This window comes from Manis pentadactyla, chromosome 3 (genome assembly GCF_030020395.1).
Source record: "Manis pentadactyla isolate mManPen7 chromosome 3, mManPen7.hap1, whole genome shotgun sequence".
Taxonomy (NCBI): domain Eukaryota; kingdom Metazoa; phylum Chordata; class Mammalia; order Pholidota; family Manidae; genus Manis; species Manis pentadactyla.
In genome coordinates this window covers 129,262,297-129,277,694 of record NC_080021.1, presented here as the reverse complement: position 1 = coordinate 129,277,694, position 15,398 = coordinate 129,262,297, and the positions used below count along the sequence as shown (strand labels likewise).

The 15,398-nt window shown below is 41.1% G+C and overlaps 1 protein-coding gene across 1 annotated transcript in view; it reads left to right on the top strand.

Annotated features, from left to right (window-relative positions):
• The window catches only part of SHC3 (SHC adaptor protein 3), a 165,064-nt gene that overhangs the window by 126,955 nt on the left and 22,711 nt on the right, over positions 1-15,398 (top strand). The window lies entirely within an intron of this gene.

Below are 15,398 nucleotides of genomic sequence, written 5' to 3'. Positions count from 1 at the left end.
GAAAGTTTCCTTCCTAATGCATTCATAGTGGGCAAGAAAGTGCAGAGCTCCCAGGTTTTTAATATTTATCTCAAATGCCTCTGAAAGCTGCATTCTGAGGTTTTCATTCTCAGGCTGTAGCATGTGATGAGGCAGTCAATAAACCCCCACTGATTAGTCTCTTGCTCTCCTGCTCAGAGAAGTGATGTCTGGTGACAGCAATTTGGCTGTTCCTGGTGGTACTATTGTGTCTGAATAATTCACTGAATATCCTACCTTCCAGTCAGTAAACAGATTTGATTTCATGCTGACACAGTCCAAGAAATGCTGAATTTAATAAATGTAATTACATTAACCTAACCATTGAGTAAATTCTAGGATTGCCATTTAAAACTTTATCCAGTAAAACCAAGTTTAGATGATCTGAATGGTAACTGAGAACATTGCGTTTCTCGGTTGGCAGGTAGAGATGACACCTTAGTCTGCAAGTGGACTTCAGTGCAGCTGGTGTGCGCTGGGGGAGGGGGAGGCGCAGGGTCACCCCAGGTGTCCCGACCTCAGCCCTCCAGACACCGCCTTTGCCCGGCCTTCCCCTCCTGGGTGACCGTTCCCCATGAATGCAATGTAGATCCTTCCAATCCATCTGCTTTAGTTGTATGGATGTTTTTAACACATACAGGCATCAGCGGAAATATATGTTCTATATTTGTGCATTTTAGAAATTTGTAAACATGTTATTGCTCCTCAAATCCCATTTAATTTCTTCCTTTCTCCCCTGGTACAAGGCTTTGAGATCAGGCTGTGGTGCTTTCTGTACACTGAATGGTTACCTGGGTGGGCTGCCTGGGTCTCCCTGCAGACACGGTCCACACGTTCCTTCCCAAGCTGTCTGGGAAGGACTGAAGGCACTACTGACCCTCACGCACGCTCCTCACACCCAGGTCGCCTCTGTGGGGCATATCCCAGGAGTGGATTTAATTTCACTTGGGTTTTGCATTTGCTTCCAGAGTGACTGGACTCCCGTGTGCGCAGCAGCAGAGCATGAGGGCAGCCGTGTGCTCCTTGCCCTTGACCCTCTCCTGCTGGCCTGGCTAATCTGCTGGGGGCGAGGGGAGAGTGAGGAGTGAAGTGACATCTCAGTGCACAGTGTGTAATTTTTTATTGCATTTCATCAGCAGGTTTCTCCTGTGAATTCCGTCTTCCTGTCTTTCCCCATGTTTCTCTTTTTGATCTTCTTACTGGGTTTTCTTGTTGGCTTTTTCAGCTGTAGAATTTCCACATGCATCCTCCTGCTTTCTCTCCTACCTGATAATTTTGTTTATGACGTTTTTCATCAGAGAGAAGTCTATCTTTGAGCTGTAGCCAAATCTGTCCATTTTCCCCTTCTAAAGGGATTTTGGTTTTGAGTTTTAAAAGATTTCCTCACCAACAAATCACAAATATACTCTATTCTTCTATTTTTCTCCTATTAGCTTTATAGTTTTATCTTCTACATTTGCATTTTAATTCAGACTAAAATTACTTTTGAAGGTGATATAAGATAGGCAGCCAAAAATTTTTAAATGTTGTAAGCTGACCTTTCTCTCACCATTTACCAAAAAGCTCATCTTTGCTCTGTCTTGCTGATGCGCCTCCTGTCACGTACTGAGTTCTCTGTGCCGGGGGTATGTTTCCAGACTGCTAGTTCTGCTCTACTGGCAGCAGAACTAGCCTGTTAATTCCTTGTGCAGGCACCATACTGTTCTAGGCATTATGGCTTTGAAACTGTCTTCATATGGGATGCTATGAGCCCTCCCTCTTAACTCTCCTTTCCCTAAATTGTCTTAGTATTCTCAGATCTTTGTTCTTCTTTGTTCTGCTTTTAGCCTCAGATTATCGAGTGACCAAAAATACATGCTGGGATTTTGATAGGACTCACATTGAATTTATAGATTAATTTTGGGGGGAGAGCTGACATTTTTCCATATTAAATCATCACATCCATGAACATGTCTTAAGTCTCTACTTCTTTAGTTTTAAGATGGTCGTTAAAATTTTAAGATTCTTTCCAGAAAGTTTTTCTGCTTCATTTGTTAGGCTACATCCTAAAGTGTCTGGTTTTAGTTCCCAGTGTCAGGGGTGTTATTTTGGGACACTTTTGCTCAATAGCTATTGCTGCAGGAAGAGGAATGTGGCATATCTTGTGCCCAGAAGCTTTGCTGATGGCAGTGGTTTCTCTGGAACAGCCAGTGCAAACATTGGCAATTTGTCTCCCACCTCAACCTCATCCTTACGGTGGTTCCAGTGCCACCACACCAGCTGGGGCATCTTGACCCAGAGAGGACAGCCTCGTCTCATTCCTAGCCTGAAAGGGAGAGTGTGAGGTTTTGCCCCATTAAGGATGATATAAGCTCTCGGTAGATTATCTCTGTCAGCCTGAAGGACTTTATTCATATCTTCATTCATTCACTCACCAACAAATGTGTACCAAGTGACTGTGAAATCCAGGCACTATTCTTTGGCACCTGGGATATGCCCATGAACCAGTTTAAAAAGTCAATCTCAATTCCCGTGAAATTCATACATACTATGTAATTACTTTTATCATGTATAGGTATTGGGCTTCAGCAAATTCTTCTATCACATCTTTTGAGATAATGTAATAAAAATGTGATTTTTTTTCTTCAGTCTATTAATGTGGGAAATCACATAGGCAGATTTTTCTGATGTTGCATCGAGCACACACCCTGCTTGGTCTTGACATAGTAATTGTGGAGCTACATTGTTGCATTTGGATACCTAGTATTTGCTGGAGGAATTTTTTGGCCCTTGTTCACAAGTGAAATCCATCTCCATCATGTCTGCTGCCTTTACTTCCTGCTTCTGTGTGCTCACCTGGCTTGGGGGTCAAGGTCTCAGCACTGTACTCACCTCCTACAATGATCTAGGTTCACTCCAAATCAGATACCTTTCCTCACCATTTTATCTCAAATAGAATCCCCTGGGTAACCTCTATTTCTTTACCTGAGTTATTTTTACTTTAAAATGTTTATCACAAACAAGCACTCCTTTGTTTGTTAATTGCTTATTAATTGGTCTCCCCCCATGAGACTATAATCTCCAGGCAGGGAGCAGTCTTGTTCATGGAGTACCCCCAGCACTAAAGGGTGTGTAGCACAAAGTAGGTGTTCAACAAGCACCTGCAAGTGAATGCATAGACTGACCTCTGGCTTTGCAGATTAGGAACTGAGAGCCCATGGAGGTGGTGTGAGGTGCTCAGGTGCCCTTGGCAGGTGTGGCCCTACAAATCAGCCTTTCTGAGCAGAATCAGTCCAGCATTCTCTCCACTTGCAAAAGCTGTCTATTAATTCAGTTCTTTTCTAAAAGAAAACAGGCGAGAAATAATCCAAGCAATTCTGTGAGGCTATAAATATTTAATTTGAAAATTTGAGAGACTTTTTAAAAATGAAAAGTGAAAACTTAACTAAATTATACCACCTCATAGACCAAAGATGGTTATTTTTATTTGCTCGCTCATTTCTTGTAGACAAAGGGATGATTAAAAAAGATACGTACTTCTAATTATACACAGTCACAAGCCAGTATCAAGGTAATATAGGAGATAAGGAGGAAGGGAGGTTGGGATGATGTGGTTAAACCAGGTGTTCAAGCAAGCCCATACCCCAGGCTGTGCTGTGTATATGAGTTTAATTTTGGAGCAGAATTTTGTGGCACCACTGAGAAAATTTCTAAGTCACACCTTCTAATAACTGTTCTTTGGGGAGGTTTTTTGCTGATTATCTAGTTTAATTGATCCTATGGAGGACAACTTTAGCAGAAAAAGAAAATGGAAATTAAAGTCTTAATTAAAAATGTAATGTCACTTCCTTGCTGTGAGGACACCAAAATAGACCATGAACACATTCTCTTCAATATTTATTCATCTGATTTTCATGGTAATTGGTTGGTCCCTGACTATAAAGGGGAAACTTGGCAGAACAGATTACTCAGAGAAATAAGGATGCAAAACAGTTTTGCATCTAAATTTGCTCCAAAGTGTACCAAAGAATGTGCCTTCCCACCTTGCAGGGGGTGCCCCAGGGCACCGGAGGGGCCCCTGGCTTCTGGGAAGGTTGGAGACACTGCCCCTGGGAGAGCTGGGAAGAGGCCATGGGCTGCGTCTGCAGAAGCGGCCTCAGAGCTGGGCTCTGAACACCTCCGTTTCATTTCAACACCTTCAGAATCCCTTCGTCAGCCACCTCGTGTCTGAGACTGTTCCCTGAGTCACTTGCCTATTCATCCCGCTGCGCTTGAAGGCCCACCCAGCAAGGCGAGGCAGGTGCCGTTCTTACACCTGAATAAGCTGCTGCCTCACCTACGGGGGGCCGCAGGTCACCGGCACGCTTGAAAGCACATGCTGGGGCTGCCAAAATCACAAAACGGCAACCATCCAACGCCCCACATTCATTAGGTTTTAATTTTCTTCCGAGCGTATTGAAGAAAACAAAACCTCCTCCGATCCCTCCACTTAAAGCCCTGTTGTTATTTCAAACTTCCCTTCTGCCAGTCAGCCTAGGCTGTGCAGCAGTAACACAGTGGGAATCCCCCCTGGTTTACCCCAGCAGAGCCGCAGGCCCCTCACGCCAAGCCCCTGGTCCTTGGTTGGGGGATTTGGGGCCCAGGGGGCGTCCTTCTCTGGGGTCTCCCCCCACCTCCTCGCCCGACTCCTGATTCCCAGAGACAAGCACAGCCAACAGTTTATCTTCCAAGTTCTCTTACTGGGGTGTTTATTGTTCTCTGGTGGTTTAGTATTTTGAGGTTTCATTTCACTCTGAAAACTAAAGATTTCGCTCATTTTTCAGTTTTTGACAAGCATTTGAGATTCTCCAGAGGCTCTTCCCATGCCTTGAGATGCCTAGAGCCTGTGTGGGTCCATCAGCTTCCTCCCTGCCTGTGGGGATGGGCTCGCCGCTGATCCTCCCTCCCTTCTCCCTCCGCCCTCCGCCCGTCTTCTGTCAACACCTCTCTCCTTTTCCTTAGCGGGCACCAGAGAGAAAAACACAGACTGGATGAACTCCCCCCGCTCTCGCCCCGTGCCTACGGTTGGTGGCAAAAATTGCCATGTTGCTCAAATACTGATTCACTTGTATCCCACCCCATCAATTTTGGGGGAGTATTTTTTGAAAGTATAGTTTGGAAAATTTTCCTTTGGAGTCATTTGGGAGTAACTTGTACACCTGCATTCTCCTGTAAGCATCATATTCTCCTGTTCAGCACTGTTCTCCTGTGCAACCGCGTTCTCCCGTATGACCATAGCACTGCCGTCAGCCAGGTCTCTCCACCACCCAGTCCCGCAGCGTCCTTTTCTGTTCCACCAGTGGCCCCAGGAATGTCCATTATCGCGAAGGATCCAGTTCAGATTCACACACTCCGTTTAGTGTTCATGTCGCTTGGTCTCCTTCAACCCGGGACTCCTGGTTGTCAGTACCGGTCTGTCCAGTGTTTGCTTGTTTGGGGTTCAGGTTATACATCTTGGAAAGAAATACTGCTGTGGGAGTTGCTGCCCACATTGTGAGCATGCAGTTGGCTAGTCTGATTACAAAGGCGTTCCACGGGCTTCCCCACTGCAGACTGTGTCTTTTCCTTGTAACTCATAAATATTTGGGGAGGTACTTTGAAACTACATGAATACTTTCTTCCCAATCAGGCTTCCAATCCATTCTTTTGTTTTTGTCTTGTGGATTTGGCTTTATATTTATTCAGTGGACTGTAATCGGCCCTCATGTTATTCTGATGCTCCTCCAGCTGGCCTCTGTGTCCTTCTGACATGTCCTCCTCATTCTTTCAGCACCTTCCTCCTCCTGATACAGAAAGTATATTAGGATTGTCTTCCTCTGCCAGGTTCTGCAACCAGCCACTTCCCCGCAGGAGGAACCTCAGCCTGATTCTTTCTCAAGGAGAGACCAAAACCTGGGCACTACATGTTCTAATTGTTTGTGAAGGTGCTGCTGTTCTGAGGCCCTCGAAGTGCACAGTTAGCACATAAACACACACACATGCATGCGTAGACACACGTGTGTGCGTGCACATATATGTACACACACATGTGCACCATATGGGTTTATACCTATTTCTGTATCTGTCTGTGTATATTAGAAACCGTGAGTTCACACAAATTCTTCCAATTCCACTCTGATACCACAAAGGTCATTTTACTTTTGTCCTTTTCTATATTTTAACTCTTCTAAAACAATGGGGAACCTGACTCCCCTCACCCTTATTATATTTACCTACTTAATTAACTCTCCTGTGTGGGATGCGCCCCCATCACAGCTGCTGCTGCCCCTCCCCTTTGTAAAAACTGTCCTGGCCGGGCCCTCCTGCTTTGCCCAGCCGTTGCCTATGCGGGCTGCTCCTCCCTGATTCACCCGCTGAAGCCCAAGCCCCTCTGCCTCCCCCTTCTCAGTTTGACATCACATCCTGGGCCCCCACCTTCTTCCTGGCATGGATGCCTCTGACACCCTGTGCCAGCCTGTCTTCCCTTGGGGACTCGGCACTCTGCCTGGACTCCAGGCCCCTATTAGGGGACACTGTGGCCACCTACTCCCTGTCTCTCAGATACCTGTTTCTTGACTTTTGCCTGATTGTTCATTCAGAATGGAAAGGGAATGAAGAGGAAAGGGAGGGAGGAGCTTTTCAGAGTGTTTCATAGCACATCCCAGGCCACCTGTCATTTCTGCTGTAAATGCTTTAGCTTGCATCTCTACCAATAAGCATATTTTAAAAACAACAACATAACATCATTGTTACATCAAACAAGCTAAAAATAATTACTTAACATATTCAAATTTTCCTGATTATCTCAAAGGTGCTCCTTTTATGGTATGGTAAGTTTGCTGGAGGCAAGAGCCACACGTGGTCCACGGTGCATTTTGTGGTGTCCTGAGACCCGTATTATTCTACTGAGGTTTTCTTCCATTCCCTGGGTGCTGCTGGTTCCATGGAGGAAGCAGATATTGTCTGTAGAACGTCCCCTTGTGACCTGAGTTGTTGCTTCCTTGGGGCATCTCGTCTACTTTGTCCCGTGTTTCCTAGACGTGAGTAGGCATGGAGATTTTAAAGACAGGTTTATTGGGATACATCCATGCTGTTTGAAGTGCATGACTCAGTGGTTTTTAGTATTTTTGCAGATGTGCGCATGCATCACCACAGTTGGTTTTGAAATGTTTTTATCCCCTAAAAGAGAGATGCTGTTCCAATGAGCTACCTCCTCCCCACCCTCCCATCCTCCAGTCCTTAGGAACCACTAATCTATTTTCTGTCTTTCTAAAATTTTCCTTTCTGGACTTCCCTATGAGTAAAATCATATACTATTGTTAGGATCCAGAGTCAACCACCTCTCAAAAAGACAGACACTCACGATAATGCAAGTCACACAGTGAGATTTATTTTCAGCTAGCTGGGGTCCAAGTGTCTGCCCGATGCAGCGGGTTTCAACAAGGACCCAGAGCACTCAAAGCCAAGGGTTTATATAGCATTTTCAAAGCACTTAACTCACAGTAATTTTCCACAGCTACATATTATTTCTGCAAGTCACACATCCCGGGGGTTAAGCAAGAGCAAGATAAGACCTCTCCTCAATTAGACAGAGTGGTTTTGCAAGATAAGCTGACCAGGGTCGCAGCAGCCCACAACCTGGTGTCCATGATTAATTTGTTCTTCGAAATCTGTTTATCAAGCCTTACCCAGTTCCTCCTCCCCAAAGTCATGTACTCAGAAAATGGCTTTTCGGCCCTTAAGATGGCCATTCTCATGCTAACCCATTCTTACATTCCCCCTTTTTTGTTGTTACAATGAGGAATCCTGCTCATTTGTAGGGTAGTCGTAGGGGCCCTCAGGAGGGGACAACTTTTCATATTGTTGTCTTAAGAACAGGAGTTGGACAGTATTAACACGGTCTTTTACAAAATTAATAAGTTTGTTTAGAATGCAGGGGCCAAAAGTTAAAATGAATACAAGTAAAATCAATGGGCCAACTAGGGTAGAAACTAGAGTGGTGAGCCAGGGAGACTTATTAAACCAAGCTTCAAACCAGTTCTCTTGTGCTTCTCTTTCTCTCTTTCTCTTGGCTAATCCTTCTCTTACTTTAGCCATGGAATCTCTTACTACTCCTGTATGATCAGCGTAAAAACAGCATTCTTCTCCTAGCGCAGCACATACTCCCCTTGTTGGAGAAACAATAAATCAAGTCCTCTTCTATTCTGATCTCACTGAAGAATGATTCTAGAGCTCAATGTTTAACATAGAGTTTTAGTAGGGGGGTTTCCTTGCATGTAGTTACATTGCTTCTGACTGCAAATATCCCACTCTGTCCCCTCCGGAGGCCCTCACCCTACTCTGACTTTGACTCTATGGTCCCTGTCTCATTCCCCCCTCTACAGATAAAGACCCTAGCTGCCACTAGGGAAAGGGGGAGATAACTGCTCAGGCTGCTTCTTGCTGAGAGGGGACACAGTATGGGGTGCAGTTAGGTCTCTATCACTGGTCAGTTGAGAGGGCCTCGGAAGATGGGCACTTCTATTCCAGGTTCCATTTCTATTACTATTTGCAGTTTTGTGGCTTCTAGGTGAGATAGAATAAATCATGTTATTAAGTTAAGTAGCAACATCTGGAGTTGGATTTTCCATTCTGGAAGGACAAACTTGACAAGATTAAGAATGCATGGCTGAATATGAGAACTAGAAATACGAAGAGTCTAATTCAGAATCATAGCCAGGTATCATGGGGAAACTAGAATTCTAGGTTCAAGTTTACATCTCAATGACTAGTATTAGGATTTAGTATAGGTAAGACTGCATTATTGAAACAATACTTCTCTCTAAAATTACCCTCATTTTTATTAGAAGTAACCAGGTTAATAATTAACACTTAGCTTAATTATTTGCATAAGTGCAGCACAGCAAGAAGAGCAATTGATTACATAGGCTCTTTTAAATGTGCTTTGCTGGAACTTTTTGTAAGGAATTCCCTCAGATTGAACTTTTAAAGGCCTCTCAAGGCCAGAAAGCCAAGTAATACTTACCATCAGGTTTTGCCTGCAGTACCTGTAGATTTGGGTGAATTCCTCTCTTCTTGAGGTTCCCAAGACATCCTGAGGTTCCTGTACCTGCCAGGAAGTGATCTTCCTTACTCACCTGGTAAAGCTGCTGGGAACTCTGTAAGCAAAGTACCAGGCCATTTCCTCCAAGGGGCTTTGTTGGCTTTATAAAGTCAACCTGTTCCTTAAAGCTGTTCATATGTGAGCTTTATGCACGTGTCTCTCAGGTATGACATTCTAGTCAAAGCCTTGGTAGTATAATCTGTGTTTTTAATTGGTCCTCTTACAAGAAAGCAGGTTCTTATTGAACTTATGCAAATAAACATACTGCCATGAAATATAAAAATAGTCAATGAAAGTTTTTAAATCCTGGAGGGATCAAGTAGAGAGAAAGAAAAGTTTCAATTCTGCTTATAAAGATTAGTCATTTACTAAACTGTTGTCAGCTTAAGAGAAAAAGCTTAAAACACTTTATCAGCAACATTTGAAACAAAAAGCCACAAAATCATCTTCTTTAGTTTACTTAATCTTATGTAACTAATACCTATTCTGCCGAAATCTAGTTCTTTAGTAGTTTAGGATTAATAAAACAGTGACTATAAATGACAAAAGACTTACAAATGACAATGGTTAAAGACTTGATGAGAACTTGCTATAAGACAGTTGATATAAGAAAATTTGGATATTTCTGTAACACAAAACATTCAGTAGCAAAGTTTAGCATCATTCCCTTTGACAGTGCCTTCCAGGTAAATATATATCAGATAAATAAGCCGAATTAGCCAAATACTTTCTCCAATGAGAAAAAATTCCTCTGACATGTTCCAGGGGCCCTCTGGAAAATATCAGAGTTAACTAGAGATAAAAGTACCTTTTTGAATTTGATTTTGGAAAGTTGTCAAAAGAAAGTTTCTTTGGCATTTGCTTAAATAAGATTGTAGGTTGCTATGAAGTAATTCTTATCTATTTAACCAGAATGACAACAAAACACTTCAAAGGCAAATAAAGAAGGTTATACAGTTGTTAACAAACTTTAGCTTTTAGTCTTTTTAATATTAAGAACTCATTTTTTAAATACTCCGACAACTCACTGAGACTTTAAGCATGAGAAACTGCTTTGATAAAACAATTAGAGAACCCTTTGCAATCTTTCATTAAGAGCAGACTAACAGTTAAGAAGACTGTCTTTTTAACTGAAAACAAAATTTTAATTTTGTTGTGTACCTGATACTGAGACTTATTTGCTTTTATTTTATATAGCATGACTATATTAAATTCTTCTAAAACTTTCTAAAACTTTCTTTTACATTCAGTTCTCCCTCTAAATAAACAGCTATATTTTAGAAGTTACTGTCTTTTATCAAAAGACACATTCTTTAGCATGCAGAACTAATTTCCACTCTTTATACCTTCTCTTATTAAAACATACATCTTTTAGCATAGAGAAATGTTTTCCTTATTACTTTAAGAAGTTTTGATTAGAACTTAAAACATTAGGAACCTTAAATTTCAGTGAACACTGAGAAGTAGGCTATTGTGTACTGTTAAGCTAACATTTTTTAGATTGACAAATTTATGAACACATTTTATAATTTCTGTAACCATGAGCTTTACAACACAATTTCTCACTAAGCACAAAGTATATCTTCTTAACTTAGCAAACCTTTAAGGTTTTAGGTTACCACAAAGATTCTCAGGCTGTAGGTAGGTGTACACACTGTAACACACAATTATTATTAAGAAGTTCACTTCCTACATTTAGTTTACTCATTCTTAACTATGTTAGACTACTTACAAAACCTTTACTGAATATTAGACAAAGTCAAGCCTCTAAAGCATTTTATTCTTGAAAGATTTAGCAGGTAACATTAACTTAAATGACTTTAGGTAAACTTAGGCAGCTGATAACCATAAGGACATGTCTGTTTCAGTTCAACTTAAATTAGCATTAATGCTTAGTATTTTCCATTAGAATTCTCTGGAAGTTTTAGAATGCCCAATTTTCACAAGCGCTTATCTTTAAATCAATTTTATTAATACCATTCGGGGGTAGGAAATCTTTGATCTACATGCTTAGACACACAAACATACAGGCTGAGACATAATGACTACAGTTAGCAACACTCTTCATAAAGAGAACATATACACAGACAGATAAACTGACACAGAGACTTGAGTTACTGATATCTAATTGCCTTTCCTTTTAGCTTATTTGACTAAAAGTATCTCAGTTTTCAAGAGTCCCCTGGGCTGGCCAGCCCACCTTAAAGGTAGGCCATTCTGCAGTGCAGAGGGTATCAAACTTAACCTTTTTTACTTCCACGCCATAATTGTGAGCCTTGGCGAGGCTCTCAGGGAAGTGGTTCAGGAGCAGGGTCTTAGGTGTTACTTGAGCCTGTCCCATTGTTATTACAAAAAGAAGCCAGAAAAAGACAAGGGACACAAAGCAAACAAACATACAAATTCGAACTGAGTTTTCAAACACCCATCGGCCGGTCAGCCACACCACATCCACAGGCGCTGTCTCAATCACACAATGCTCAGGATCCTTACCTAGCTGTCCAAATGGCGTCCACTGCGGACGTCATTCAGATACCACCTCGTCAGGGACGTCTCCCGCGACTTCCAGTAATGGAGCCTCCCGGGTCGTAACCCGCTCCTTCCTTTCCGTGAGAATTCTCAATTGGGACCAGGCAGAGACCTGTTTCAGTCTCTCCGGTCGAGGACCTGTTTCAGTCCTCCCCTCTCGGAGGTGGCCAAACCTCCTTCCGCAGCTTCTGAGCAAACCTCGGTATTGGGGGTTCCTCTGTCTCTCTGAGGAGGGGTCTACTGATCCCGGACCAGCCCCCAAAATGTTAGGGTCCAGAGTCGATCACCTCTCAAATAGACAGAAGACACTCACGATAATGCAAGTCACACAGTGAGGTTTATTTCGAGCTAGCTGGGGTCTAAGTGTCTGCCAGACACAGCGGGTTTCAACAAGGACCCAGAGCACTCAAAGCCAAGGGTTTATATAGCATTTTCAAAGCACTTAACTCACAGTAATTTTCCACAGTTACATATTATTTTTGCAAGTCACACATCCTGGGGCTTAAGCAAGAGCAAGATAAGACCACTCCTCAATTAGACAGAGTGGTTTTGCAAGATAAGCTGACCAGGGTGGCAGCCACCCACAACCCGGTGTCCATGATTAATTTGTTCTTCAAAACCTGTTTATCAAGCCTTACCCAGTTCCTCCTCCCCCAAGTCACGTACTCAGAAAATGGCTTTTCGGCCCTTCGTTCTCATGCTAACCCATTCATACACTACGTAGACTAATTTCTCTCATTTACATCATGTTTTCAAGGTTCAACCATGCTGTAGCACTTTATTCCTTCTTATGGATGAATAATATTCCAGTTATAGACATACCACATTCATTTATGATTAATCTGTTGATGGTCTTTGGCTTTACTAATAATGCTGCTGCAAACATATGTACAAGTTTTTATGTGGACATTTCTTTTCTCTTGGATATATACCCAGGGGTGGATTTGCTGGGTCATACGGCAACTCTATAACTTATCACTTGAGGAACTGTCAGTTTTTCAAAGGAGTTGCACCATTTTATATTCTGACCAGCAGTGTATGAGGGTTCCAATTTCTCTCTGTCTTCACCAGCACTTGTTATTTAATGTTTTGATGCTAGCCATCTTTGTGGGTGTGAAGTGGTACACCACTGCAGTTTTGATTTGCATTTACCTGAAAACTAATGATGCCAGTTGTCTTTTCATATGCTTATTGGCTATTTATCTCCTTTGAAGAAATGTCTATTCAGATTCTTTGCTTATTTTTCTTCTTTCTTTTTAATATTTTATTTTTGTAAAATGCATATGACATAAAATTTACCATCTTAAGTGGTTTTAAGTGCACAGATCAGTGGTATTATGTTCATAATGTTCATACAAACATCGCCACCATCTATTTCCAGATCTCTTTTTGTCTTGTAAAACTAAAACTCTATGTCCATTTAATAATAACTGCCCTTCCCTCCCATCCCCACCCCAGCCCCCGGCAACCACCATTTTACTTTCTGTCTCTATGAATTTGACTCCTCTAGGGCTATCATATAAATGGAATCATACAGTATTTGTCTTTTTGTGACTGGCTTATTTCACTTAGCATAATGTCCTTGAAGTTCATCCATGTTGTACCCTATACCAGATCCTTCCTTTTCTTAAGGCTGATAATATTGTTTGTATATGCCACATTTTGCTCATCCATTCATCAGTTGATGGAAACTTGCATTGTTTACACACTTCAACTATTGTGAAAAATGCTGCTATGAACATGGGTGTGCAAATATTTCTTCAAGACCTACTTCCAATTTTGGGGGTATATATCCAGAAGTGAAATTGCTGAATCATATGGTAATTCATTTTGAAAATTTTTTTGAGAAATCATCCTACTGTTTTCCATGGTGGCTACATCATTTCCATTCCCACCAACAGCTCACAAGAGTTCCAATTTCTACTCCTCCTCCCCAACACTTGCTATTTTCCATGTTTTTGATAGTAGACATCCTAATGAGTGTGAGGTGATATCTTCTTGCAGTTTCAATTTGCATTCCTGAAATGATCAGTGATGTTGAACATCTTTTCATGTGTTTATTAGTCACTTTGTATATATTTGGAGAAATGTCAGTTCAGTTTCTTTACCCATTTTTGAATTGGGTTGTTTACTCAACCATAGAAGAAGGTTGAGCTTTAGGAGTTCCCTCTATATCCTAGATATTAATTCCTTATTAGATACATATTTTACAAATATTTTATCCCATTCTGTGTGTTGGCTTTTAATTCTGTTGATAGTATCTTTAAATGCACAAAATTTTACAACTTTCATTAAAGTCCAGTATGTTTGTGTTTTCCTTTTGTTGCTTATGCATTTGGTGTTATCTCCAAGAAATCATTGCAAATTAAGGTCTCAGAGCTTTTACCCTGTGTTTGGTATTTGGTGTTAGCTAAGGATACAATGTCATTCTTGTGCAAGTGAATATCCATTTTCCTAGCACCATTTGTGGAAAAGACTGCCCTTTTGCTATTGAATGGTCTTAGCAATCTAGTAAAAAATCATTTGACCATATTTGCAAGGGTTATTTTGGGGCTGTCTGTTCTATTGACTTATGTGCCTATCTTTATATCATTACCACATTGTTTTGATTACTGTAGCTTTGTGGTGAGTTTTGAAACCAAGAGGTGTGAGTCTTCCAGCTTCATGTTTTGTTTTAATTATTATTTTTTGGCTATTCAGGTCCCTTGAGATTTTATGACTTTTAGGATGGATTCTTCCATTTCTGCAAAAAATGTCATTGAGATCAAAATTATTTTGATAGGGTTTGCATTGAATCTGTAAATTGCATTGTGTAGTATTGACAGGTTAACAATATTCAGTCATCCAATTCATGAACATAGAATATCTTTCCACTTAACTTTTCAACTTATGAACACAGAATATCTCTCCTTTTACCGACTTATCTGATTTAATTTCTTCCAGCAATGTTTTGTAGTTTTCACCTACCTCCTTAGGCTAATTCCCAAGTGTTTTATTCTTTTGTAGCAATTGTATTTGGAATTGTGTTCTTATTTTCCTTTTTAGATTTTTCATTGTTTGTATATAGAAATGCATGTGTATGTTGACTTTGTACCCCACTACTTTGCTGAATTAATTTGTTCTAACAATTTTTGTGGACTCTTTAGGGTTTTAATGTATAAGATCATATCATCTTTAAACAGAGATCATTTTATTTCTTTTCCAATTTGGATGCCTTTAATTTCTTTCTTCCCTAATTGTTCTGGCTAGAACTTCTAGTTACTGTTTTCACTAGATGGTGAAATCAGGCATCATTACTTGCTCCTGATATTAAAGGAAAAGGTTTCAGTCTTCCACCAATGAGTATAATGTTTGCTATGGGTTTTTCATGTGCGATTTTTGTTATTTTGAGGTACTTTCTTTCTGTTCCTAGTGTGTTTTGTGTGTATGTCATCAAAGGGTCGATTATCAGTGATTAGTTTTCATGTGTGGAGCCATCCTTGCATTCCAGGAATAACTGTAATGTGGTCATAGTGTATATTGCTGCTGGATTTATTTGCTAAAATTTTGTTGAGGAATTTTACACCAATGTTCATAAGGGATGTTGGTCTGTTGTTTTCTTACCTTGTAGCATATTTGTCTGGCTTTGGTATCTGCTGGCCTCCGAGAATGAGTCAGAAAGTGCTCCCTCCTCTTCATATTATTGGAAAAGTTTGAGATGGACTGGTATGAGTTCTTTAAATGCTTGGTAAAATTCACCAGGGAAGTTATCAAG